Below are 25,855 nucleotides of genomic sequence, written 5' to 3' on the forward strand. Positions count from 1 at the left end.
GTGATGGTGTACTATATCCTTTTCACTGGAAGAATAGAATATAGCACCAAGAGGCTCAGCTAGGAAGCTATAGGTAGATAGACAGACAGACAGACAGGTGGGCAGATAGATACCTTCCTCCAAAGAATAGGAAACTGATCACAACGAAAAACTCTTTTGCTCCTAAATTCTAACCAACCATACTGAGCATTTCTAAATATGCAGTCAGGATTCATATCTGTTTGATACACAATATCCTCCTTCTTTGCCTTTGAAGTGGGCTGAAGTCTTTGGAAAGTGACATAGGAAGTCCTCACATCTTGTCCTTCCTTATTTCAGAGGCTAGTAGGTCACAAGCAACTGGAAGGAACAGCCACAGAGGGTCCCTTCTGGGAGGAACAGCTTTGCCCCAGCCTCCCTGCTGGGCCCTGGGCCAACCTGCTGTGGTAATGGGTGATAGGAAGAAAGATGGCTAGAGAGGGGACTCCCCCCTTTCATTTAAGCCAGTGCCCTTTGTTCCTGCTTATACTAAGATGATAAACAAATCAGTTTCATAAAAGAAGCTTAGTTCATAGAAACCTTTAATTTGTGTTCAAAGTTTATTGAAGCTAAGCTCAATAAATGGGTAGATAAGAGGACTTTGTTGACTAAAGTCAACATTAATGATTTAGGTTTAACAATTTGAGAAACAAAAAAGTACTCAAGATTCATCAGAAATACAAACTATATGAACTATCTGAACCATTTAGAGGAAATATTCATATACACAATTTCATTTATTACATATAGATATACATGTATGTGCGTGTGTGTGTGTATATATATATATATATATATATGCACATATATAGTATATTACATTTTTAATCTGAATGAATGTGTTAGAATAGATTTTGACTTCTGGTCTAGGCTACTGCCACATCCTTTTTGACTTACTGACTCTATTTTACCTTTCTACCATCATCCAATTTTCTATCTCCTTTCTAGGGTAATTTATTCTGTGGGACAGACTGAGATAAAAACCTTTTTACATAATCTAACACATCGTTTAATTGTAAATCATTCACCAATGAAGTATTTCCTCTAGTGTATTAATTAGAGTATCTCAGCTATAGCAAACAGAAAATCCTGGCTTAACAAAACAAAACAAAACAAAAAGAAATTCAAGTTATAAAAAAAAAAACCCTCTAAAATGATCTACAGGTTATCAGTTTGTGACTGCCAGGGGTTTGGGGGCGTGTCTCTTACAGCTTCATTTCAGGGTGCTGCAAGTGGGTACAAACAAGGCTTGGTCATTCAGTGGTTGATGGATGATAGAGGACTGAAATTAAAAGAGAAGTTGTGTATTCTGTTCTTTCTGTCCCTCCCTGTCCACCCTTAGTGTCTACCCAGCAGCAGAAGTATAGAAACTTAGTTTTGTAAGCCAAGAGGAAGAGCAGAACACTATTTCTGAAACCCAGATGGTGAGGAGTAGCCATGGCACACAATTACTATTTACTTTTTTTTTAACTACAGTAAAACCTCGGGTTATAAGTAACTTTTGCTGTGAGTGTTCTGCAAGACAAGCAAACATTTCTAATAAATTTTAACTTGATAAAGGAGTGCTGTCTTGCAATATGAGTAGTATGTAATGCCAAGTGTCACATGATCACAACTGAGCCAACGATTTTTCTTCTCTCTCTCGCTCTCAGTCTTGCTCTCTCACTCTCCTTCTCTCACTGCGGGATTGTGGGTGATCATCAATGCAATGTCACATTTCCATGAAACCCTCAAAATGAGGCAAAAAGCAAATGTCTTTGTATAGGTTCCTTGTTAAAAGTTGCACAAAAAGAAAAAGATTCCGTTGAGCCAATAAACAGCAGTGATTCCATTAGTGGTAGTGAAAGTCGTCCTACACGATAACCCCCCTCTCTTGTCTCCCTCACAGCAGCCACAAAGGTTTTCAAAGGCAATAGAGGTTAATTTGTTTATTTTTCTTTATATTTTGTATTTTATTTATTATTTTGTATTATATTACAGTATTGTAATCATTTTTATATGAATATTTTTGGGTTGTGGAACAAATCATCTAAGTTTCCAGTATTTCTTATGGGGAAATTTGCTTTGATATACAAGTGCTTTGGATTACAAGCATGAATTATGCTCGCAAACCCAAGATTTTACTGTATTTCTTCAAACTAGGAAACAAAAACCTATTCTAAATCTAACCTATTCTAACATTATTTTAAGTTTTCCAAATATAAGATAGAAAGCATATCAAACAAATTTCCTTTTATAATTTGAAAGTGCAAGTTAGAAACTGACTGATAGTTGTTAATATATATCAGGACTTAATGTGTTTCAGAGATAGTTCTTTATCTTACCTTCCTGCCATGTTTTGCTCTTTTTTATAAGAATGTATTATGCAGCGAGTAATTTAGGATGGGATTATCTCTAGTGGGCTTCATAACTAATTTTGTTGGAGAACTATTTCTTTTAAGTGTTTTGCTGCTAAAAACATGACAGAGCTATTCTGTTTTTCCCATGAGTGTTCTGAAGACACATTTAAACATTTCTACCTATGAGAATCTGCTTAATTCCCCTGCAGAATATTGAAGGGGGGAAAAAAGTTACTATTTGACCAGAAAAGACTAAGTCATTTAAATATGATCAGATATCTAGAACTAAAATAGCACATTCCATGAAGAAACTGAGAAATCACAACATAGATATATTGTACATGAGCAACTCAGAAACATAGTATAAAAGAAGAGGAACATAAGTGATGTTTTTAAATTAAGCTTACTAGAACATGAAAATAACACCAACACCACATTAATTCAATTGGTTTTTCTTACATAGGACAGAGTAAAAAAACAAGTAAAGATAAAAACTGGTGGTAATAAATTTCTCCATTCCTTATGCTTAAGGGTAAATTCTAGCTTGAGAATGTCTGAGGGTTCAATGAATAATATTTCCCTTAAATCCAAAGTTCTTCCTTAATAGATTTTTAGACAACTATCTGCTCCTTGATAGTACTCAGTCTTAGTTTATGAATAAGATGAAAAGAGTTTATAGGGATAATGTCTTTTACACATGGCCCTATGTGTGTTCGTACATACACGTGTGTGTATGTGTGTGTATAATTGCATAAACTGTTTAAAATGGAAATGTCTCCAGAATAAAATGTATCCAGGATAAAATTACTAACTGGATTCTTAAAAGATGTAACTACTGCCTCAGAGTCTTGGGAAAACTGTTGCTCAGAAGCTGCCAGGATTCCAAGATATCAACCAGGAAGTCTACAAGAAAATGTGGGGAAATTTTAATTAAAAGTCCACTATCTAATCTAAGGTGATTTGAATACTTCTATAGATGTTTATGAAATTTTATCACGTATCATTATGGTTCATAAAACACATCATTTATACAAACAATAACCATATAAGTCAAACTCTCTAAACTGTCAAGTTACCCTTAGCTAAAGCAATCAATTATTTACTTTGATTTAGTACATCGCCCTAGATTTTTCCTGTATAGGAAAGACTAAGTATTGGTAAAGCAGCTAAAGACACAGCCAAGCTTCTGACTTTTATCCTTTCTCTCTAAAAGGTATTTAATAGTCATCACCTTTTGCAAACAGATAAAATGTTGGTTTATGTACATTTATATCAAGTATCAAGAGCCTGGAATCCAAAAGATCATTTTGGTCTTTTTAAAAATGAGGGAAAAGTAGGGCAAAGGCATTCCCCATATGTGTGCTTTACTCAGTTACTTTTGCTACTTTGGCTTTTTGTATATGTGCTGCCAAAGTGAGCACCCTGTGTCTTGCAGCCACTTTGGCTTTTTGGAATGGAAGGTGAGATCTCAATAAAGATCAGACCCTTATCTCACCCAGCTAACATCTTTTTCTTTTAATTCCAGTATAATTCCAGTCTAATACCTAGCACATTTCTTAAAGGCCCTTCCAGTCCTGTGTAGTCCATGATCCCAAGAAGACTTGCACAGACCCTGACCACAGCAAATTCAAATTGTTCAATAATAATACACCCTTCAGATAAATGTGACTTTTAGTCTATGTGACTTTTAATCAAAAACAAAATGCAGGGTACAAAATTTTCCAAGATCTCATTCTAAGACTTGTTGTCTATACTATTAACCAATGTTTCACCTACCTTTATTTAAATCTTCTTAAATTAGAGAAAAGTTGAAATCTTCCCACCACCAATGTCAACCACCATCATAGAGTACAGGTGCGCAGCCTCATGTGTTCACAAAGTACCTTCCAGATCCCAATAATCTTGAGCATTCCTTGTTCATGTGCCTCAAACGCTTCTGTCCACAGAGATCATTGAAGAAGGAAATTTACTGATCAACATTATTTGGTTGGTTTTAAGAAGACATTTTGTGGTATCATAGGGAATATTTCACCAACATCGTAAACCATTCATGTGGAATTCTGGAATATAGAATACAAAATTGTATTATTTTTATGATTCCAAATATCAACACGTGACAGAAAAAATAATAATCACAAATATCTACACTGCTAACCATACGTCAAGACATATTCTCTTATTTTGTGTTTATTTCTGAAACTATTTCCCTTCTATCTAGTTCTAGGACTTTAAGCCCAGTGGAAGGGAGAAAAGGATAAACATGAAGCTATATCTATCACTAAAGCACTAGGAAGAACATAGCCCTATTTATTTGTTGATAAGATTTCTAGAAGCTAAAAATGGAAAGCAAGACAGGAAATAATAGTTTATTTATAAATAGCTTATTTATTTATGGGCCAAACAAGAGTTAATATAAATAAGCCCTATTTCAGTCATATTCATTGTTTAAAATATCCCCCTCATCTTACCTAGTTTACAACTACTCCTAAATTTCACTCTTTGCCTTAGTGCTATTTCTCCTTCTTTGTTCTCCGTGTCAACATGGTGGCAGGTAATAAAGAGCTAAACCAAAACCATAGGCTTCTCATGACCCAGGTCTTTTTCTCACTGACTTTGCCAGGCACTACTTCTGCTCTTTCTATGACCCTCCTCGTTGCTGAGAGTGAGCCTGTCCCTTCAACCACTCCCCACTCCTCCACCTAACTCAAGTATATTTCAATTCCTGAAACTCCTCTGATTGCTGCTCTTTTGAATAAACTCTGGGACCAGGTTTTTTTGTTGATGTTGCTGTTCCTGTCTCTACGAATTTTCTTTGTGTTTACCCACACCAATCTGACCTTCCCACCTTCCTCATCCCCCCATTTCCACTTCATGAGTGACTTCAAATGACAAAAGGGAAAATTCTGAAACAGATCAAATTCCTGAATGAATGAGGGAGCATTAGGGACAGTCTTACAGCTGCAGCCTACCCCCTGCAGTTGTGATTGTATTTGAGGGCACCAAAATGAAGTCTTAAGTAGAATGCACAGTTGTTTGATGAAGTTTAGCAGTAATAACCAACTGGTGTTCTGCCAGAAATTCAGTTTTCCCTTCTATTTTCCTAAACACCGTTAACATTTTTTTTTAACGTGATGGATTTGCTAAGGTAAAATGTTTTATCTCATTACAGCCTGACCTTTTTTAAAATGCCTTCTGCAAAAAACAAATCTCCAGCATCGTACCCTTACCCACCTTCCCCCAAACATTCCATCACCATTTTTTATTAAAACTCTCTCACTGTGACATTCCAAAGACATGTCTGATTCCACCCGCCCAGGGGGTGGCGAGGCTAGGATGCCAGACCTACCTTGGCCACCGGAGGCACTGGGCAGGTGAGGGCGGCAGGGACAGTGGTTTGTGTGAGCTCAGAAGCCCAGGGGCAGGTGGTGTTTGGAGGGAGCCAGGGGAGACTAACAACAGTGGCCTGAGTCAGGAGCCGGCAGCCCTAAAAGCAGACAGCGCCGGGTATTTTCAGCAGGCTCCGGTTCAGCGTGTTCCCCTGCAACAGTCCCTTAATTTCTGATACCAGCTAGAAACACTTGCCTCTCTGTCACTGAGATCTTGTTGCTTGGCACTCGCGCATGGGCACCTGCATCCCACCAGTCGCCCCTGGAGGCTGCCGGGAGCCTTTGGATTTGCGCATGCGCAGTCTGTTCCTCAGAACGGGCCTGCGCCAGTGTGGGGGAGTCAAGGCCCGTGGGACCAGGCCGGCGCTAGGCCCCATCCCTACAAGCCCTCACCTCTGCTCCCCTTTGATGGGCGGTAGAGAGAAAGCTTGGGCCAGACGCCTTCATGCCAGAAACTAGAACCCTCTATATGTGTGCACACACCTGTTTGGTGGAGGCCAGTGCCCTAGATGCGAAATTTACTGTACTGTTGCAAACCCAATCCTGGCTCCCAGTGGGCGACAGCACAGGGAAGAACTCTTCTAGGATCCACTTGTCTCCCTGCCAGGCTTCCCCCTCTTAAGCCTTGTCCGTCTATCCGCGACCCCCCTGAGATGCAGCTAGGGACAAGGGCCCGGGGGGGAAAGGAAATCTCTCCTTAGGAGAACAGGAGGAAGAAGCTAGAGATCTATATACCCACCCACTCCCCCACCCCCCCACCCCCCCACCCCCCCACCCCCCCCCACCCCCCCACCCCCCCCACCCCCGCCATGCTCTAGGAAAGATGGGGGGGGGGGGGGGAGTCAGCAAACAGTCCACACCATCCAGCCTCGAAGGCCATTAGAAAAAGGAAGATGATGGTAACTCCTGCCCAGCTTGGGCTTGCTGCCGAGGTGCAGAAGTGTATGAAGGAGGCTGAGGCCCCAGCATATGATAAGCTTTCTCATCCAAGAAACGAAACTATTTTTGGAGCCAGAAAGGAAAAACTTTTGGATACTTTCCTCTTCCCTCAGGTCCTTAGGAGCAGTAATTTTTAAATTATCACCGGCTCCTTCAAATAGCATTATGCTAATTCACATACATGAATTTTCCATTTCCCTGTCTCATTCTTTGTGCTAAATTTTTCATACAATTTACGTCTGCATGTTAAAAAAAAAAAAAAAAAAAAACACCACCAAGATACATTACTATTGTTCCTTCAGACAAAGTGGATCCTATGGTAAGTGTATGTTTAACTTTTTAAGAAACTGCCAGACTGTTACACAAAGTGATTGGGCGTTTTACATTCCTACCAGAAATACATGAGGGTTCTAGTTTTCTTGACATCCTAGTCAACGATTGGGTTTGTCAGCCTTTTCAATATAAGCCATTTTAATGGATGTATAGTGGTATTTTATGGTGATTTTAGTTTGCATTTTCCTAACGATTGATGATGTTGAGTATCTTTCCATGAACTTGTTAGCCACAAAGTGTCTTCTTTTTCTTTTGCTCATTTCTTAATTGAAATGTTGCTCTTTTCTTATCATTGTGTTATACACCTTCTCTGTATATTTTGTAGTTATGTGTGTGGGTACACAGATGTATGTTGTGGAAATATTTTCTCCCATTTTGTAGCTTGCTTTTAATTTTTAATAGTGTTTTTTGACAGGTAAAAGTTTTGATTTTGGTGAAGTAAAGTTAACAAAATTTTCATTTATGGTTTATGATTATGTCTTATCTAAGAAACCTCTGCCTAATTCAAGGTTATAAAGATTTTCTCCTATATTTCCTCTTAAAAGATTTATAGTTTTAGCTCCTATGTTTAGGTATAAGGGCTATTTTGAATTATTTTTTGTGTATGATGTAACAAAAAGGCTGAGATCCCCTTTTTGTATGTACATATATCCAGTTATTCTAGCACAGTTTACTGAAAATACAATCCTTTCCACTGAATTTTTGACACCTTCGTTGAAAATGAATTGATTATATAATTGTTGGTCTATTTATGGATTGTCATTTCTGTTCCATTAATCTATGTATGTCTAGTCTCTGCTGTTACTATACTCCCTTGGTAGTATAACTTTTTTTTTTTTTTTTTTTTTTAGAGAGTGAGAGGGCACAAGAAGGGGAGGGCTCAGAGAGAGAGAGAGAGAGAGAGAGAGAGAATGAATCTTAGGTAGGCTCCATGCTCAGCCCAGAGCCCAATGTAGGGCTCAATCCCGCCACCTTGGGATCATGACCTAAGCCTAAATTAAAAGTCAGAAACCCGACTGACTGAGCCATCCAGGTGTCCCGGTACTATAACTTTATTATCTTGAAATCATATTGCATAAATCCTCCCAAATTTATTTTTTTAATCACTTGCTCTTTGAATTTCTCTATAAATTATAAAATAAATGTGTCAATTTCTCCTTATTCTTGTTTATGAAAGATTTGCTGAATATAGAATTTTGAGTTGACATCTTTTTCTGTTAGCATTTTAAAGAAATAAGTCCATTGTCTTTGGTTTGCATAAATTTCTGACAAAATGTCTGCTGTTATTTTTATCTTTGTTTCTCTGCATGCAATGTGTGTTTGTTTTCTTGATGCTTTTAAGATTCCCTCTTTAACACCTTTCCAGCAATTTGATTAAAATAAGTCTTGGAGAGGCTTGATTTATATTTGTTTTACTTGGGCTTCATTTTGTCATTTGGTTCTGAGAGTTTATAACTTTTCAAATCAAATTTTAAAAAGTTTGGCCATTATTTCTTCAAGCATTTTTTATCTTCCTTCCTTTCTCTGGAATCCCAATTGCATTTGTTATTATCTCCTGGATCACTAAAGACTAATTTTTTTCAGCCTTTTTTAATCTGTGCTTCATTCTGGATACTTTCTATCACTGTCCAATATGTATATTGCTGTCTGTTAATTAATTTGACTACCTTTTAATTTGGGGTCTGTTTTATTGACTGACTTTTCTCTAAGTTATGGGTCACATTTTTCTGCTTCTTCCCATAAACAGTGATTTTAGTTGAATGCTGAACATCATGTATTTATGTTCTTGAGTGTTGCATTTTGTTATAGTTTGGGGTGAACTTAGATTACCTTTAATGCTCATTGAGCCCCACTTTTAAGGTGAGGCTTTTCTGGGCTCTCCACTAAATGCATCATATATTCATGAAGGGCTCTTCACTTTGGCTGATGGGAGCTTGAATGATTCTCAGACCTTTATGAGCTCCAGGAATTGTTCAGCTTACAGCTTCCTGGTAATTGTCTTTCGCCAGAAATTGCTCATGTCCAGTGATCTTTGTAGATTGATATTCAGCCAAAGATTTGATGGGGCTACTTTGAAGATACTTGGAGCACTTCTGCATAGATCCCTCTTCATAGGCAGTCTGCCTCACAAATTCTAGTTGCCTTGCCTTCCCCAAGTAATGATTTCGGTCCCCTCAATTCATTGACGTACCCAAGTTTTGTTTGGTTTCCCCTTCCTGTACTTCACTGGAAAGTACTTCTAGGCAGAAAGTCTAGATGAAGGTAGAGATCACCTCATGTGTTTCTCTTTCCTCCAAGATTATTGTCCCAGGATTATTATGAGGATGAATGAATTAAGATCAGTAGACACTTGGACCCAAACGTGGCATATGCAAGCTCTCAATAAATGTTATCTTTTTTAAAAAAGTCTACCCTACCTTATCTAAAATCCTAGAGTCCAGGTGAATTTTGAAATTTGGAGACTATTTTATAATGACAATATGGAACATTACACTAGTGGGGTCTGAGAAACACCCCATGACCAAACATTAAGGTTTCTATAGCAAACTGCATGAATATTTATTTTAAGTGAGATAAATAAAGACTAAAAATAATCTCATGTCAGTTCAGGTCAGATTTTGTTGCTCAAGCAATTATTTCAATATTCTAATTTTCATAAATTTTTTATTTTAAAATTTCAAATGAGGCATAATGGACTGTATTATTTTATATTGGTGAGAAAATTAAATGAGGTGATATATGCAAGGTAAGCTAAGCACAATGCCTGGCACATAATAGGTTCTCCATATATGTGCATTTGCCCTTGATACTGAAATTAATAATATTAATTTTATTATATTAAATCCACAAAATATTCGCAGCTAAAGCATCATCTTTATAGGTTGTTTTTATAGAAGTCTTCCAGACATTCCCACAGATAACTTCCTGTGAAGTTCCCAGATTTTTTTACTGTTTCATATTTTATGCCTGGGCATGTAACTCATCTGTCCTGCACCTACTTTGGTGAAACGTCCCTTGTTTGATCCCCCAGCTTGGTTAGTGTCTCATCAGTCACAGTGAAGGAAAGCCAGTCTCACAGAAAAAAGAAAGAAAGAATAAAATAATGACTGCTTTTTATTGAACATTTGCTCTAGGATCTGTGCTAGATACTTTATATGATTATCTCATTTAATTCTCACAACTATTTTGTGGAATAGATATTGCATTACTGCTTTACAGATTGAGAAACTGAGACACACAGAGGTTGGATGATTGCCTAAGGACTTTAGAAAGAAGTCCCTGAAATTGTTTATGTGCTTCGCCTCCCCTCCACCATGAGGGACACACCATTCCAAGGTTTAAGGGTGTAGATGTCATAAAACTACTAGATACCATGGGCAAACTAATGAGTGTTATCAGATTCCACATTCGGGTGGAATGTATTAAAAAATTCTACCTATCAACCTAGATGGGAATTAAAAGACATCCCAACAACAGCATTTCTGTTCTCAGAACCACAGGGCTTCAATATTCCTTTTGCAGCTCACCTTCAACATTTTCCCCACAACCACTATCTTGTTCACTCCCTAAATCTGATTTGTGTACTCCCTTCAGTCTGTCACCCTTACCAGATTAAAATCTTTGAAAGTGGAGGCTGTGTCTAATTTTCCTTTCTATCCATCTCCAAAATAAATATTTAACACATAGTTACAGCTGGTGTGCTTTTGATGGAACAGAAACTAAAGCAATACCTCAAGGGAAATCACAGACTGGCATTTCAATGTCAATTGCGTTCTTACTTCACACATATGTCAGATTCAAAGTCAGCTGCAGCTCTTACCTTGTGTTGAGTTTCCAGAAACTGATGAATCTTGGGATTTTTGTCAAATAAGTACAAAAGAACATTTGAAATATTATAAGTATTTCTTCAGTCTTCATTAATTAATTGCTGCTGTCTTCCATCCTCTGAAATTATAAAATGCACTCTGCTTTTTTTCCTGTCCATATTGTGTGGGATGTAGGTAAGTGGAAGTAGGTGGTAGATGGAAACCCTCAAAAAGGAAGCTTAGGACACCTGGGTGACTCAGTTGATTGAGCATCTGATTTCAGCTCAGGTTATGATCTCATGGCTCGTGGGTTCAAGCCCCATGTTGGGCTCTGTGCTGACCGCTGGGAGCCTGGAGTCTGCTTTGGATTCTGTGTCTCCCTCTCTCTCTGCCCCTCCCCTGCTCACACTCTGTCTCTGACTCTCTCAAAAATAAACAAACATTAAAAAAATAACAAAAAAGTAAGTTCAAGCCAATTCAATAATTTTTAATCCACAGACAATCCCCATTATTTCCTTATTTTCCAGTATAGATTTTCTGTAAAACATACTTACATAAAGATGGTAGAATAAGAGCTGCTTTAATGACTTCATCCAAACCATTCATAGAGCATATGCTATATTGCCATTTAATTTGAGTCTTTCTGCTCTCCAGAAAATCATCTTTGTCTCTTTGTCTGGGGTCTGCATATTCACATGGAGGAATTGAGGGGCAGCAGGAAGTGGCAGTGAGGAAAGTTAAGGGACTTGTCTTATTTGTTTTTACTTAAATTATAAATCACAGATCGTACTGATGCATAGGGGCACTTGTACCCCAATGTTTATAGCAGCACTCTCAACAATAGCCAAATTATGGAAAGAGCCTAAATGTCCATCAACTGATGAATGGATAAAGAAATTGTGGTTTATATACACAATGGAGTACTACGTGGCAATGAGAAGGAATGAAATATGGCCTTTTGTAGCAACGTGGATGGAACTGGAGAGTGTGATGCTAAGTGAAATAAGCCATACAGAGAAAGACAGATACCATATGTTTTCACTCTTATGTGGATCCTGAGAAACTTAACAGAAACCCATGGGGGAGGGGAAGGAAAAAAAAAAAAAAAAGAGGTTAGAGTGGGAGAGAGCCAAAGCATAAGAGACTCTTAAAAAACTGAGAACAAACTGAGGGTTGATGGGGGGTGGGAGGGAGGGGAGGGTGGGTGATGGGTATTGAGGAGGGCACCTTTTGGGATGAGCACTGGGTGTTGTATGGAAACCAATTTGACAATAAATTTCATATATTGAAAAAAAATAAAAATTAAAAAATTAAAAAAATAAACACTTCAAAAAAATAAAATAAATCACAGATCAATGAAAATAGAAATGTTTTCAAGAGAGATGATTTTCACATGATTGAGAAAATGGCAATGGTCTAGATGGAAAAAAACATTATTAAATTTGTGGAGGTAGCTGGGGTGAGGGGAAGGGCCCTGCAAGATGGTCCCCTGAGCCTGTCTTTGGTGTTGCCACTATTTATATCCCACCTTATGTATTAAACTACATGATCCATCCACTGAAAAATGTAAATAAATTTTGAATTAATAAGCATTGGGAAATAGAAGGCATTTCTTCTTTTTCTTTTTTCTATTTTTTTTCAAGGACCTATCCATTGACTCCACTATATTTTCTGAATAATACAATACAGGGGCTTGGGGGTAGAAAGTATATGCCTAACCCTAACATTGGCCCATAAAACTCCTCAAATTGCACCTTGCAACTGTTGTCAAATGAGCTCATTGAATCAGCAGTATTAATTTAATCATATTTTGGTTTTTATGATGAAATAGTTCCAAGGAATATGTTTGAGTAAATTCTTAGTGTTCCATCTGAAAATCCGTTCTATAATAATGATACGTAGTTGCTCACATTTTTTTTCCTACTGTGTAAAGTAAGCCAATAGACCACAGAGTTGTGGGGAAAAGTGTTTCTTTTCACCTTACAAATAGTAAATCCAAATTAACTGAATAAGCCAAGGAATAAAAAAACAAAAACAAAAAAACCCACATGCAATAAAGAGGTTAGTTTCCATTTCATCTTATGTGCAGTAAACACTAAGTTCTAATTCAGATATGTTTTCTTTAAACGTTTTTTTAAGGAAAGAGATAAATTTCATCTATAAATATTAAATAGATGATTTGAAGCACTTCTGATTTGTATCATCAATTTTCAAATGGAAATTTTACCACAAAGCTAATAAAAACAAAAAGAGGAGTCAGCATTAAAAAAAAAAAAAAAAAAAAGGATGAGTGAGACATTCTACAGTTTCTCAGTTGAAAGGAACAGCACTTCCTTTTCTCATGATACCAAAAGCTCCCCGATAGTGGACCATACCGGTTTAGAATGTGTCTCCCTCCAGCAGAACAGCTGTATTACTTTTCCCAGCAGCTGATTGGGTCAGTCCGCCTCAGGGCACTCAGCCCCCCACTAAGTTGTTACATTCCCAAGACTGAAGACTCTCTCTTTCTCTTTTTTTTTTTTTCCCAGCACTTAATGCATCATCCCTCCCTTTAGAATCTTCAGGCTTCTTCCTCTGAGAAGTAATACAAAAACACTGCTTAATTGTGGCTCTTTCAAACTGGAGCATTATCAGTTTTCTTTAATTCCTGTAAAGACATTTAACGGCTGATGTAACTATGACCTCCATTTGCTCAGTTAATAGAATGGACATTTGGAATTTTTTCACTGAAGAAAATAATTACTACACAGTTATTATATTTTAGCTGTATTTCAAGAAGACAAGAATTCCATTGGATTGAAAATTAATGGGAACATTAGGGAATAAAGGACTCATTAACCAGGAATTAGGTCACTGATCTAGTTCATTTTCAATACTATAGATTCTACAAAAGAAAGACAATCTCCTCTAGCTCACCCAGATATAAATGAACAAAAGTAAGATGTGGGATGATTTCTGTAGCTTACAACTCTTGAGGGTGGTGGTTGTAGCCTGTGGAGCCAGAGTGGAGACATGAAGCTGAAAGTGCTTTGATGTCCAAATTCCATTAATAACTTTTAAGCAAAACTAACAGTAGAGTGAGCTGTGGAGATAGGAGTGGAAGAGAGAGGATGTTTCAAGAAAAATATTCACACAGTTGTTTAACATGGAGCTGATCAAACAAAATAAAATTATGAGCCATTTTCTTCTAAGGAAGAAAATAGGATGTTTACATTCTCAATTTTTCCTTTCATCTGAGTCCAAGTATAAAGAATCTAAGAGTCTAAGGCTGGCTGAATCTTTTAGTAATTCTCCTTCAGAAAAGCCTTCGGTGAAGAATTAAGAAAACCAATATCAGAGAAAGGAAACTTTTTTAGTGGGAATGGGGAAAGCTGAGCATAAAAAGATGAAGTTATGAAAAAATGAATTCTAAAAGTGAAATACCCCCAAAAATTTGATTCCCCACCCACCCTCCCCCTGGGTTCTTGACCAGGCATAAGCATCAAAATTACTTGAGCTTTTTCATTACACAGTTGCCAAGATGCCACCCTAGGCTTTCTAAATCAGAAACCCTGAAAATGGGACATGGCATGGATCCTCTTTAAAAGTTCCACCAGTGATTCTGAAGCACATTTCATCTTAAGAACTACTATTCTGGTGCAATCCACATTTCCTCCAGGCTTCGCCACTCTGTGCTTACAAAGCCACGGTAACAGCAATGGCTGAAAACTCATGGTCCTCCATGTGTAATTGCATGGTTTCATCCATCTATTTCTGTAGTCCTCAAATGCAGAGCATGGGGTTTGAAAGAACTCCCAGATTTCTCTGCTTGTCATCCCTTGTTAAGGTCTTGGTTAGCAGAGCCATGTGAGAGTGGTACTCAACACTGGCTCTCTTCTCAGAGTGCAGACCCCTTTTCTGCTTCTCCCAAAGTGCAAACCCTCAAACCCAAGCAGCCTTTGCCATCTCAGAGCCAGGCTGTGTTATGTATGCCTAGACATGGTGAAATGATGTTCCTTCACAGCGCAAAAGCACAGGCTCATAAAAGACTAAGACCTAATCTCAGGACTAGAAAATGCTTCTCGTTTCCACCCCTCTCCCCCCCCCCCCCGCCCATCTCACCACCACATTACTAAAGCCTATTTACAACAATTGCTTTTACTAGATATATCATGTACAACTATCAAGAAAAACTGGCAAGGCATACCAAAAGATAAAAAACACAATTTGAAGAGACAGAGCAAGCATCAGAACCAGACAGGGTAGGAATATTGGAATTATCAGACAGGGAATTTAAAACAACTATTAATATGCTAAGGGACCTGATGGATAAAGCAGAAATCATACAAGAACAGATGGGCGATGTAAGCATAGAAATGGAAATCCTAAGAAAGAACCAAAACTGCTTGAGATAAAAAGCACTATAACAGAAATGAAGAATGCCTTTGATGGGTTTATTAATAGACTGCACAGAGCTAAGGAAAGGATCTCTGAGTTTGAGGATATGACAACTGAATCTTCAAAAACCAAAAAGTGAAGAGAACAAAGACTGAAAAAAACAGAATATCTAAGGACTGTGGGACAATCACAAAAGGTGCATGGTGGAAATATAATGGAAATACCAGAAGGAGAAGAAAGAAAGAGAGAAACAGATACATTTGAAACAATAAAGACTGAGAAGTTCCCCCAAATTAATGTCAGATGCCAGATCACAGGTCCAGGAAGCTTAGGGAATGCCAGGCAGGATAAATGCAAAAAAAAAAAAAAAAATCTATACCTTATCAATATCATTTTGAAGTTACAGAAAATCAAAGATAAAAAAATTCTGAAAAAAAAGCGGGGAAAAATACCTTACTTGCAGGAGAACAAAGATAAGAATGACATCTGTCTTCTCAGAAGCCATGCAAAATAGAAAGATAGTGGAGCAAAATGTTTACAGTATTGAGAGAAAAATGATGCTCTTCCTAACATGTTTCTGCTTCATCACCCTGGTTTCTAAGCCACATGATAGGTGCCTCTGTGCCAGTGAAAACAGATCCCTAACATTCTTCCTGCAGCCCCTTCTGCATCTGGGTTCAGGATAATTCCATGGGACTCATTAATAAAAGAGACAGCCTCCTGCTCACTCATGTGCCTTTCCATATCTGTCTCCAGACATCTTCCTCTTTGGAGACATTTTCCTACTATGTAAACTACTTCACCGAAATAGCCTCTTTGAGCTTTTAGCTGAATATTTTCATCAAACACACATCAAAATTCCAAATCCCAGTTTAGGTTGAGATGAGATCCCTATTACATTAGTAATTCTTCTACAACAATATTCCTCTCTCTCAAGTTATGCAATATCTAGCTACATCCAAGGAGACCACAAGGTCTTTCATCAAGTGCATTGATAAATGCCAACCTCTGGAGTTGCCCAGAAAATGCCGTTAACATCTATATTTTCAAACTCAAAGCCCAAATGCCATTTGGATTGCCACATGGATAAGGGGAAGGGAAAGGGTGAGAGGGCATTTGGTAGAAAATGTATCCTCAAACCTCCAACCTTAAAAACTGCTTGAAGAAGTTGCCTGTATCATGTCAGCACTGCATGATCTCTTTGCTCCCCACACCCTTGCTCCGCTTTCTGCCTCACCTCCACTTTCCTAATCTTATTGTCAGGGCTTTGCATCTTTGCAAGAGTCCCCACCATTCAGCCAGTTCTGCAAGCCAATAACTGGTTGTTAAACTTGGCTATTTCTTCTTTTTCCTCTTACCTCCTACAGCAAATTTATCACTAAATCCCATTGGTTCTATACTCTGAATTTCCCTTGATTCTATTCTCTCCTTCTCTGCATCCCGACAGTCTGTAGTCTGGGCTGACATCATGACTTACTGAGACTAATGCAATAAGTCACAACTGATTTCTTCACATCTACTTTTGTACCCTGAACATTGTTTTCTATGGTACAGAGTATTTTTTTTAGATGTCTGTTTCAGCTTCTCTTAGAAATCTTAAAATCTTCTTAAATCCTCTGAATGTCAGGGCCTTCAACTATAAACTGAAAATAATGATTTCTCCACTGATGGTTATTATCAGAATTTGAAAGAGTATAAAATATATGTATAGAGAATATGTATATAAAAAGCTTACATAATATTTTACTTGGCATGTGACAAAAGATCATTCTTGTTTTTTTCTAAGTTAACTGAGGACATTGGACTAAATGGAGAAACAAAAGTCCATTCTAGCTCTAAACTGTTATGATTGTATGTCACCAAAAGAAGTTGGATGAACCTAAATTTTAAACTGGATGCCATATTCTTTAGATACTCTGTTAGTAATAAAATACTAATAAAATACTGAACCAGATGGACCTGGATATGACTCATATTAGGCTATGTCAAAGGTGATAAAAACCACTATTGTGTATATACTGCATGTTGCCAAACCCAGGTCTGTCACCTTTTTCTGTTGGGTGATAGGCTGCTGACAGATTGCTTAGGCTAGGGAGTCAAAAGAAGAGAGTCAGTGCTTCAAGTAAGTCAAGACATTAAACAAACTGAAGTAAGAAATTTAATCTAAGCACCATCCATCTCATCTTTGCCTCAAATGGGGGTGGGGATACCGAGACAGATTCCAAAGGTGGAAGTGATCATGTTTCTTAAGTTAACCTGGAAGAAGGGAGAAAGGAACAGAGAGAGGCATAACAATGGTCTTTAGAGAAAGATAATACTTTTGAATTGATTTGAACTGAATTGAATTTAAGGAGCCTCCTGGGTTCTCTTCCACAAGAATCTGAGGGTCAAAACACTGGGGAATGAGAAGTTTGTAGTATTTCCTCTGGCTCCTAGAACTATTTCAAGTCTTCTGGACCTATATGTATATGAAAGCTGAAGAATAGGCTGGTTCCTAAGTGTGGAGTTAGGACCAGGAAAGGGAGAAGGATCAAGAATAAAGAATATGGAAGGAAAATGGTCCCTCAGCACCTTGAGATTCAAAATGAAGATGTGAAACCTGTATCTATAAGTATGTATACAGTATCCCAAAGGCAAAAGTCTATGTTCTAGTCTTTCTTTAACCCTCGTTTCTAGATTCTAAACTCCTGCCACATCATCCCATTCTTGAAAAGAACTTCTTGGATCAATGACCCATCACATACTGACTCATCCCTGGAGTTCCTGCAGGCATGGGAATTGTGCCGTTTCCTTTTTAATCTGTAGTAGATAAATATATCTTTCTCAATGAATGGAGCATTAATTTATTTGCTTAAGATAAATGAATGAAAGAATGAATGAATGAATGAGTGAGTGAGTTTGAGAACTGCCCATGAAGCTAGTTCTTACAGCATGAATCGCAGAGTCTTCATCTACAAATTGTGGGTACAATGCCTACCTTATTGGTTGTTATAAGAAACTGAGAGTTATAAATGAAAAACCTTATGTTCTGCTTGGCACGGATTCCAGAGTTATCTTTTCCTATAATAAAGCTCAATGACATCCCAAGTTTGGAAATTAAAATTTCAGGCATATCCCCAGAACAATCATTATAAGGATTTTTTCAAATAGTCCATAGCTCATCGTCCAAATATACGTGTTTTAAAATGCCATATAATTGATGAGATCCATTAAACTTCCAAAGATATATCTGGCTTTCTATTATGAATTCCAATACTTGAAAACCTTAGGGGAAAGTCTTCTGTAATAGGGTATGTCAAATACGAGCTCTGTTTTTGCTTATTTATACTAAATAGCCTCTAACCCCCAGTCCACTATGCTGTACAAGATTTATTTACAAAGTCTTTAGCAAGAGCTGGAGTTCCATGGGTTCTGAGTATACATGAACTTTCCTCCAGCAAATTATTTTGGGTTCGTTTTTGTGATGTGACTTTGATTTCAGCATGTTTGTCCACTTATGTTTAGAAAATACATAGTTATGAACATTTTTTTTCCAGTGGGAAGTATTTTCATTTTAGAGTATACTATTTAAAACAAAGACTAAATGTAATGAATACATTCCTGCATGGGTTATAAATTAAATTTCTGGACAGGGACATGATCCTTATATCCTAAGAAGGCAGACAGTTATATAATTTTCAAAATGTTTGGTGAGATCAGTTCACCCATATTTTGAAGAGCATTCACTTTTCTCCCCATGGAATAATATGAATCACACACTAACTGGCATTTACCTAACTTTCTTATCTTTTAAAATGTAGAAAAATTCAGGTTCCTCTGCTAAGTAAATTCCATGTTATTCTTCAAGATAATTGTCATGTGACTGCATTAGTTGGCTAACCTTGTGTTCTTACCAAGAAACAGTATTATTTGAAAAGAAATTGTTTTCATATGAAGTATGGGGAAAGTGATTCTAAAAGTACAAATATCCTCACCCAGATTTTCAGTATTTAATCAGGTATTTTCAACACACTGGTAAAACTGAAAATGGTAGGCATATTTGAGAGTGACATTTATTCTTATAATTCATTTTGATACAGTTTTTTTGTAGAGCATTCATAAAATAATTTCCTAAATGAGATAGTAACATACAAATTTCCATATACTGGAGAAGCTACTTCCTATAGAAATCTGACTCAACTATAGATTTAGTAATAAGCCAAAACACTGGTTTATGTTGAGACTATTAGGTATGCATAATGATAATACACCCACATGCACCTTTGGAACACTTAATACTATTTTAAATGCTTTTACATACATTATCATTCATCATTTAATCACAAATAGTTACAAATGTCAAATTTTTTGGATAGGTCAAATACAGAAAAAAAACTAAGTTCATACTTCAAGGAACTTTTATTGGCATTTTCTGATAAGGAAATGGAGCATTTTAGCAGAAGAAATTAATATAGGTTTGGAACAAATATGTCAGAAAAGTGGTTTCTCATTTATGTATAAAAATGTATATACCACAACTACTATCAATCTAAATAAGTTATAATGTAACTGTATTGTAACTTGAATGGGCTCAACTGGGGCACTGGCCAGACACTACAAAGCCTAGGAACTAGAGCCTGACATGTTAAAACTAGGTTAGGAATTCAACAAGAAGGAGCCAACATCCAGAAAGAAAATGGAGAGTGCAAACCATTCTTAAGAAGCGCAAGGAGTCATAGCTGAGAAAACCAAGTATGCCTAGCAGAACCACAGCCTGGAGCAAGGCTGACCATGAAAGTCTGATCCAAGGGGCAACAAACAAATGCAACTGGAAGGGGATGGGAACACGTGCCAAGTCCTGGGATTACCGGCTGTGGAGCTGGAACGTGGGTTGCGTGACCTATGGGTCAGCTGGAATGAGGCACAAGAGATGGTCTTTACTTAAAGGTGCTCTCTGGGAAAGACAGATAAAACACATCAAGTCTTCTTAGTATTAACTACACACCCAGTTATGATAATAGTTATTAAAATGCAATTCTATGGGGCACCTGAGTGGCTCAATTGGTTAAGCATCCTACTCAGGTCATGATCTCTCAGTTCTTGAATTCAAGCCCATTGTCTAGCTCTGTGCTGACAGCTCAGAGCCTGGAGCCTGCTTCGAATTCTGTCTCCCTCTCTCTCTGCCCCTCCTCCGCTCATGCTCTGTCTCTGTCTCTCTCTCTCTCTCTCTCTCTCTGATAAAAATAAACAAACATTAAAAAAAAATTTAATGCAATTCTACATGGCAAATTGTTTTCTTATCCAGAAAGCTTTAGTAGGAGTGGTCATGCAATTGCTGATTTGTATGTATTGATATGAAGTAGTATTCAAACTAAATATTTAGGAATCATATTCTGTCATTAACATTTATAAGTAATTAGTATGATTATTAAATATCTTTAATAAAATCTATGTAATTACAAAATTACCATTTTGAAGATGAAGCTTAAATCCTTCATCCTAATAAATAAGAATAAAAGTATTTTATCACTTTAATTAACATAATAGATAATGAAACGTATTTGTTGATTGAGCAGGAACTATTTCAGATTTGTTGCATTTAAGGGTGTGGTTTAGTCTTATCATGGCACTATTGGGAGGTAAACAAAATTACTGCAATTCATAATTTTTTTGTTGTCCTTTTTACCTACGTATGATCATATAATTCCAGCCAAGCCATCCATTTACATGATTCTGGATTCTGAATTCAGGGTCTTTGGTCTAAAAACTGTACTTATGTGTCCCTCCTTTTGATTTTCACAAAGGATGTTTCAGCCTCATGTCAGTTTTTAATCTGTAATACATGCATTTTTCTGAAAAATGTTCTGAGACACTTTGTGTCGTGAAATTAAGGGAAATAATTCTCTATTAGAGGATGTTGGTTGATGCAGGAAAAATAACATGGTAAAATAGCAGCTCACAGGAAAGTTTTCAAAATGCGTATCTCTATTGATTTAGTGTGAATCTGTTTGAATCACAAAATCAAACTCTAGAACTAGCGTTAAGAAACTAAAGAGCACACAAAAAGAACAGAAATATGCTAAGGCCTCAAGGGAAATTTCAGGAACAAAGGATAACAATTTCTAAGGACCCAAAAGAATTAAAAATTGTACTTTCCTGAAATTTGTCACTAACATGTGCCTTGAATTAACTATTTGAAAAAGCATAGATTTAAAAATGAAGTTAAAATTCCCACAACTATTATCAGTATAAAAGATTCATTTTCTTCTCTTCTCCTGACCCCTACTCCACAGTAGGGGGCTGACCTTCACCATTTATTGACACAGGAAGAGAAACCAGACATCACTCCAGTGGTTGACCTGGCTAGGGCAGGAAACAGTTTTTCTGGGAACCACACAGCATTTATAAGTCTCTTGATAACTGCACCTACAGTGTCTAGGTTTGTTCTTTCAACTCCTATTTTTCTACACACTGCCAACCAATGCAAACACAGGGGCTCTTTGCCTGGTTTCAATGCAACCAGCAATGTGGCTGCTACAGACACAAGCGATTGAGAGATACAGTTGATGTTGATTCACTTAAAGTCTGATTATCAAGACCTGGTTTGTGACGGGGTATAGGGGGTTAGATTTCTCTTCTGTGCCCAGAACAATATGGTTTTGCGCTCTGAGATGCTACACGGTAAATGTAATGGACATTTATGTGTATGTGCCTGGGTGTTTTCCAATATCCTGAGAAACTGCTGAAAACACACACACACACACACACACACACACACACACACTCATACACACTCACACACAGCAGCAAGGCAAAAAGACCAAGTGAGTTGTAGGGAAGCCTAGTTTAATCTTCAAACTAGACAGATGGCATCACCATCAATTAAAAAAAAATTCTTTGGAGTAAGACTGCCTGAAACATCACTTAGGCCAGAAGTTTTCATCACGGAGAGAATCAGGAAAAATCTCTTAGAGATTCTGGCTGCTTAGCCCCAAGTGTCAACGGGGACAGTGATGTTGAACACACCTGCCACCACACACACACACACACACACACACACACACGTATTTTTTACAACCCTTAACTCCTTCTGTATTGAGGTCAGTACTTTGTATTCTGTATTTTTCTTCATTCTGCTCTTTCCTCAGACCAGAGAGTGAAGATTTGAGCACATGTATACAGAAACACATAGGCAATCTCCTAAATATTCGTTTGGCTAACCGTCCAACAAATTCCAGTACTCTAAGGATTAACTAGTCACTTTATTTCTTTTGGAAGGCTCTGCTATAACTGAAGCCCGACATTTTGTTTATCTTCCAGTGTTTATCTTCCAAGGAACATACTCAAATGCACTCATCATGACAAAGTACCTGCTGTAGAGATACATTTTTAAATTGTGGAACTTGAAGGCTTTTTTGGAGGAGCAGGGATTATTATCTAATTTTTAATTTTTTTTTCATTCTGTGTAGGAATGGACAAAATATAAGATTCTTAGAGATTTTAAACAACTTTAGGCAGTGTTTCTAGTCCCACTTTAGTATAAAGTTAAGTAGATCTACCAGTATGTTAAATGGATATTTAAAACCTATAAATATTAACAAACCTCATTTAAGTTAATTGTCCTGACCTGCTCCTCCTGCAACAACACTTTTTGGAGAACTGCTAAAAAACAGTAAAAGAAAGATTTGCATTTCAGAGCCCTTTATTTCCCCAGCCAGGCACTAGTATGGTTTCTCATGAATAATGCAAAGATACAGTGGCAGGAAGCCAAAAAAAGAATAAAGAAAAGCAAAGATGGAGATAACAAATGACTCTACAAACTGTATCATTAATCCTTGAATGACTGAGAATTGATTATTAGTGAGTTCATTTTTTGTTTGTTTCTATTGACTAGAGAAGGATGGCTTTACAGAGTATCATAAAGCATGATTGAATAGAGGCTCTCTGAAAATGCTCAAGTCCCTATTTTTTCCCTTAATGTATGTCAACCTTAGAATTATTTAAAGTAATATATTATCACTGAGAAAAGAAATTAAGTAAGATTTTAGTTCCTTCTCTGAATACATTTTCTTGAAAGTAAATTGGAATTAAGGGAGCTCAGGAATTCTATTCCTTGTCTCAATGGCTAGATTTTTGGCATTTATATGTAAACAAATAACTCTAATATGATGTAAGTGCTATATTCAAAATATGTGCTATGGGAGAACAGATCATAAATTATATCAATAGCAATTAAGATATGTATTCTTAGCCTTTTTTGGACCCACATTGTATTCAATTAACATTCAACATTCAAAAAATATTTATTGAGTATGTATTATATGCCAGATAGTTACATTTTAACAATGTCAACTATTGTCTCAAATTTTTTTTTAAAAAAACAAAGATTATTAAGTAAATGGAGATAACCAAAGATTTGCCTTGGGGGGAATGTGAGAGGGAGAAGGAATTCAGAGACCTGGCTAAGACCAGAGGTGTGTTGCTAAATGTTTAACAATTGGCTCTCCAGGTTTAAAAAACAAACAAACAAAAAAAGGAGGTCCAATTTGTAGCGTTCACTAATTAATGTGATATAAATATGACTGCCATGTTTGATTTCAAGCTACATCACCAAATACGGAGTTGGGAAGAGATGCACACAATCCATTCTCCTGATTCACCTTGAACCCACTGTAGCCATAATTTAGTACCCACCAACCAATGGCTTTCCAGGTTCATTCTGAGAACCTATTTATGGTTTCAAAACAGGCAGAACTGGGAGATTGAATAGCTTTGCAGAATGACACAAAAATGCACATGGATATATTTACCTATGGTCTTATATTTATCTCTTATATGCTCCTATATTTATCTCTTGTCTTCTCTTTTAGAGTGTCTACTCTCATATGTTGTCTCTCTTTAGCCCTCTGCTACATTGAGCACCTGATCTCTGCTATTACAAAGAGAAATAACAACTTTTACTATGGAAAGCTGGCAATAACTTTGAGCCACTTCAGCAATATTGTTTACCATTTTATCACACAGTATTAAAAGGTCATGTTGAGGAATGCCTGGGTGGCTCAGTCGGTTAAGCGTCTAATTGCAGCTCATGTCATGATCTCATGGTTCCTGAGTTTGAGCCCCAGGTGGGGCTCTGTGCTGACAGCTCAGAGCCTGGAGCCTGTTTTGGATTCTGTGTCTCCCTCTCTTTCTGCCCTTTTCCTGCTCATGCTCTGTCTCTCTCAAAAATAAATAAACATTAAAAAAATTATAAAAAGTTGTGTGGAGATTTAATAAAATTAGTAAATATTTCTACTTCATCAAAGATTGAGATTTAATAAAATTTGTAGACATTTCTACTTCTTCAAGGAAATTTTTAAATGAAACGTGCAGTTTTTCATTGAAACTATGTTGAGATGAAAAACTTGGTGACTCTAAGCCTTCACTGGAGCCAGATTTTCAGTTTACCCATTATTGCTTTGTTCCATCAGTGCAAATGTCAAAACAATTTAAAGGGCAAATAAATAATACCTTAGTGTTATTATTAAAATAATTTTTAACCTTGTAGGCCCTGTGAAAGGATCTCTGGGTGCCCTAGGGGTCCGCAGACAACACTTTGAGAACTACCCTGCTAGTCTAAAGTTGCAAATGTCTCTTGGTTTTGGTTATTGCAATAGGCTCCCCACATCCATTCTGGCCACTTTGTAATCCATTCACCAACAATAAGGAAATTCTAATCATGTCACTCCCTCCTTAAAACCCTTTTATGACTTCCCATTACTCTTATGATGAAATTAAAACCCTTATCACGGTTGACAAAGCCCTCTATGATTTGGTCCTTGCCTACTTCTATAGCTTCATCGTTCTTTGTTTTCTTCAACCTATTTGCAACAGCCACACTAGCTTTTCTGTTCCTCAAACACAGTAGATTCATCCTTGCCCCCACGGTCTTTGCACATGGTCTTTTTTGTGCTTGCAATGCTTTCTCTACCCTCCATTTACCTGATTAACTTGACCCGTCCTGCAGACGTCAACTTAAATCTTACTGGAAGAGGCTTTCCCTGCCTGACTCCCAATAGATTAGATCCTCCTTTTGTAAGTTCTCACACTCTTGTAATTATATGATTAGTGTTGTGCTTATTTTTGAGATCTGCCTCCTTCATGAAACTGTTACTGTTCTCATGGAAGAGACTGTGTCTGTTGTGCTTCCCATTGTATCCCTAATCTTCAGGGTAAGGGCTTTGAATGCTGTCTGATTTTATTGAAGGGGAATCACTTAGCATTAAAAAAACAAAGAATTGGATGATTATTTACATGTAAATGTCAATCTGTCTGCTCCTATGACCATGTACAACACTGACTCTATGGGCCTCAATTGAAAGAGCAACAAAGTACCTTAATCTAGCACCAAATTACCTTATAAAACTTTCATTACTAAAAAAAAAAAAAAAAAAAGAGCAAACTGGAGGTGAAGAGAACAGATCTCTTATTTCCTACAGGAATCAAATTGGAACCAGACCAGCATGACAGTACTCAAAATTGAAATTCAACTCCAATAATGAAGGTTTTGTTTCAGAGATAAATTTGTCATATCTAAATTCCTCTTTCCTTTAATTTGATGTCTCCAAGGAGGTTCCTAAATTCTTCATATAAATATACTGTAGACAATCAGCAGTCATTTTATTATCTCATCCATTTC

At 37.1% G+C, this 25,855-nt stretch overlaps 1 long non-coding RNA gene across 1 annotated transcript in view; it reads right to left on the reverse strand.

The window, feature by feature from the left end:
* Nucleotides 1–1,929: 1,929 nt before the first annotated feature.
* LOC131507139 (uncharacterized) overlaps nucleotides 1,930–25,855 on the reverse strand; it is a 31,510-nt gene continuing 7,584 nt past the window's right edge. Inside the window, exons 3-6 of the long non-coding RNA XR_009259355.1 lie at nucleotides 10,836–10,960; nucleotides 10,015–10,087; nucleotides 4,134–4,417; nucleotides 1,930–3,260 (exon numbers count right to left, since the gene is read on the reverse strand). This is a non-coding gene — a long non-coding RNA (uncharacterized LOC131507139). The remainder of the gene's footprint in view (nucleotides 3,261–4,133; nucleotides 4,418–10,014; nucleotides 10,088–10,835; nucleotides 10,961–25,855) is intronic.

This window comes from Neofelis nebulosa, chromosome 3 (genome assembly GCF_028018385.1).
Source record: "Neofelis nebulosa isolate mNeoNeb1 chromosome 3, mNeoNeb1.pri, whole genome shotgun sequence".
NCBI lineage: Eukaryota > Metazoa > Chordata > Mammalia > Carnivora > Felidae > Neofelis > Neofelis nebulosa.